The following is a 3,895-nucleotide window of genomic DNA, read 5'->3' on the forward strand; positions in this document are numbered from 1 at the left end:
GCAGATCCAGGTAGTGTTTTGTTCTGTTGTACATGGGGTCACTAGGAGTCAGAAATGACTCAATGGCACCTAACAACAAAAACAAGAACAAGAAATAAATTCAACCAAGGAGATGAAAGGCTTATACACTGAAAACTACAAAATATTGCTGAAAGAAAGTAAAGACCTAAATAACTGGAAAAGTATCCCTTGTTCGTAGAGTCAAAGACTTAATATTAAGATGCTTATATTACCCAAAGATATCTACAGATTCAATACAATCACTACCAAGATTTTAACAGACGTTTCTGCAGAAATAGAAAAGCTGATCGTACTGATATTAGGACAGACATATAACCAATAGAATAGAATTAAGTCCAGAAACATATCCATACATCTAACGCCAACTGATTTTCAACAAGTGTTCCAAGACTATTCAATGGGACAAGAACAGTCTTTTCACCACATGGTTTATGACAACTCAATTTTCTCATGCAAAAGAATGCTTTCGAACCCTACTTCATTCTATATACAAAAACTAACTCAAAATGAATCAATGACCTAAATATCACTGCTAAAACCATAAAACTCCGAGAAGAAAACATAGGGGCAAATCTTTAAGACTTTGTATTTGGTAATGAATTTTTAGATATGAGGAACAAAAGAAAAGTAGTGAAGTTGGACTTCATAGAAGTTAAAAAACTTTTGTACATCAAAGGACATTATCAATAAATTAAAAGGACAACCTGTAGAATGGGTGAAATATTTGGAAATCATGTATCTGGTAATGGATTAATATCCAGAATATATAAAGAACTCCTACAGGGTAAGAACAAAACAACCAACCAACCAAAAAAATTAAAAAAAGAAAATCTATTTAAAAATGGGCAAAGGACTTGGACAGACATTTCCCTAAAGCGATAGAGAGTGATGGAGTCTGTGGTGAACAGAGACCCCTGCCCTGTGGAATGCCATCCTCTGTAGTGAAAAAGCTTATGTTCAACCAAAGGGCATTGACTTCTCTTTAAAGAGAAAGTTAATAAACCCAAAAAGAAACACACACACACACACACACACACACACACACACAAAACTCCTGACCCTGTGTATTACCTGGAAAGTACCCTTGCCAATAATGTTTTGGAAAATAAAGAAAAGAAAAAAACGAGGGGTGAGGGGTGAGGCTGCATCATAGGAGTAGGTTCTCCTCCAAGTCAGACCTAATCCCGTTCTTCACCCAGATAGGGCAGATGAGCAACCTGGGCAGCTCATCATGAGCAACATCCCTTGGTGATGCTACCATCACCAGTATCTATTTCCAAAAGGTTTATATCACACCAAACAGAAACTCAATACCACTTTAACAATAACTCCCATTCCCTCCTCCTCCAGCCTCTGGTATTCACTTTTGTCCATATGCATTTGCCTATTCTAGATATTTCATATAAGTGAGATCATACAATATTCTTCCTTTTGTAAAGTGCTTTATTTATTTTTCAACACAATGTTCTTCAGAGGGATGGAAATGTTCTTAACATTTTCCAGAACTAAACGATCCAAGCGCTTCTTGCAGACTTTCATAAACAGATACAATATTCAGTCACAAGACAGCTGTATTCTCAGGGCCAGCTGTTTATCATTAAGAGTAAGGCCAAGCCTGGGCCACTGCTGCAGGAGAGGCAAACAGTGAAGTCTTGCCTTTCAGTGCTGCCAGAAGGCCCGAGATATTCTCCAGGAACTGGGCTCCTCATAGTGGTTGTACAGGGGCTCGAGACACTGCTGCTTCTTCTGCTTGCTTAGCTTGGTTGAGTCAGAGGCCTTGAAGAAGGCTGGGGCAAACTCCACAAGCCACCGGGGATCAGTGGTGGTGACCTCATGCATGTAACTCCTCCGTGGTCAGCACAAACTCATGGTACACCACCCATTTTGGCTGTCTGTTGAAGAGTACACTGGAAGGATGGGTGTAGACTGCTTGCTGGTCAATCAGTATCTGGTAACCCTCCTGCAGGTCTTTCTTGGCAGCATTCCAGAAGAATCCACCACAGATGGCCTTTTGCACTAAGACTGTGGACTTGCCACAGGTGACTACATCTAGCTTGTGTCGTCCATTATGCCTAACATCTGCTTGCAGATGTCCTGGACCTGGTGCAGGGAATGAGCCTGGATAAAGTTCTCACAGCCCCGTGGGTTGAAGAACTTGTTCTTCCAGGAGTTGTACACAGGCAGCAGGGGAGGTGGTCCCCTTAGATCTGGTGGAATTTGGTCTTCTTCTGATCCTCAAGGGCTTGCTTATCCTTTGGCCTGTAGAAGACATTCTGCACAGACAGCATGGACACAATGGTCAGCATTTCCTCACTGCATCCCAGATGCACAGACGTGATCAGCATTTTGCCCAGCAATGACTCTAGAGGGAACTCTGCCATCCTGCTGCCCAGGCGAGTGAGCAGGCCCTCGTCGTCCAGAGCCCCCAGCTTGTACAACTGCTTATTGGCTGTGATCAAGGTTTCCATTGGTGGGGCATCCATGAAGTCAAAGGACAGCAGGTCATTGATGCCCATGGCCTTGAGAGAGAGCACTGTGCTTGCTAAGCTGGTTCTCTGGATCTCTGGCACATTGATAGTCAGCACTTTGTCTGGGTAGGCACGTTCTGTGTACAGCCTGTAGCACTTCCCTGGCCTGTTCTCCCAGCTCTGCCAGCTCGTTGCTTTGCCTGAGCCTGAGAAACAGGAGTCACCCCAAGCTGGTCGATCCCTGTCTCGGAATTGTACAGTCTCTGCTTCACAAATCCAGGGTCCACCACATAGTAGATACCATTGATAGTCAGCAATGTTTCCACAATGTCGGTGGTAATCATGACCTTTCTGCTGCCAGGCGAAGCAGGGTCAAAGATTCGGGTTTGCATCTCACTTGGGAAGGGCAGAGTACACCGGGAGGATAATTAAGTCTGGAACATCAGGTCCCAGGGATTTCACTGGCTCGTACAGGATCGCACAAACAGTGTCAATCTCCTCCTGACCCATCAGGAAGACCAGGATATCACCTAGTGGCTCTGTTCATTGGATCTGCAGTACTGTGATCAAGCTGGCACCCAGATAATCTGTCTCAGTTTCCCTTGTGTATAGTCTTTCCACTGAATAGGTTTGATCTGGAATAGGGAACATGGGAGCTTCATAAAGTACTAAGAAAACTTCACTGCATTCAAGGTGGCTGACGTGACAATCAGCTTCATGTCCTACCGTTTCTGAACTGTCTTTTTTTTTTAATTTTTTTATTGTACTTTAGATGAAGGTTTACAGAACAAATAGTTTCTTATTAAACAGTACACTTTATTGTTTTATGATAATGGTTAACAACCACACGACATGTCAACACTGTCCTTTCTCAGCCTTGAGTTCCCTATTACCAGCTCCTGTCCCCTCCTGTCTTCTAGTTCTTGTCCCTGGACTGTTGAGCCCGATTATACAAAATGAGACTAATGGGGCATTAGTCTCATTTTGTTTAATGGGGCTGTCTAATCTTTGGCTGAACAGTGAACCTCGGGAGTAACTTCATTACTGAGCTAAAAGGGTGTCCAGGGGCCATACTCTTGGGGTTTCTCCAGTGTCTGTCAGGTCAGTAAGTCTGGTCTTTTTCGTGAGATAGAATTTTGTCCTACATTTTTCTTCAGCTCTGTCCAGGACCCTCTGTTATGATCCCTGTCAGAGCAGTCAGTGGTGGTAGCCAGGCACCGTCTAGTTGTACTGGACTCAGTCTGGTGGAGGCCGTGGTACATGCGGTCTATTAGTGAACCATCTTTTTCAAAAACCCAAAGAGCACGACAGTGTGAACTGTTCTCTCATGCGTCTCATCCAACCTGATGATTGCATACTGAGTGAGGTCAGGGTCAATCAGGCACTCTCTGAGCAACATCCCATTC

General features: G+C 43.6%; 1 pseudogene; it reads right to left on the reverse strand.

Annotated features, from left to right (window-relative positions):
* Window positions 1–1,680: 1,680 nt before the first annotated feature.
* The window catches only part of LOC101342182 (ATP-dependent RNA helicase DHX8-like), a 3,945-nt pseudogene continuing 1,730 nt past the window's right edge, over window positions 1,681–3,895 (reverse strand).

This window comes from Trichechus manatus, unplaced genomic scaffold (assembly GCF_000243295.1).
Source record: "Trichechus manatus latirostris isolate Lorelei unplaced genomic scaffold, TriManLat1.0 scaffold00091, whole genome shotgun sequence".
In the NCBI taxonomy this organism is placed as follows: Eukaryota; Metazoa; Chordata; class Mammalia; order Sirenia; family Trichechidae; genus Trichechus; species Trichechus manatus.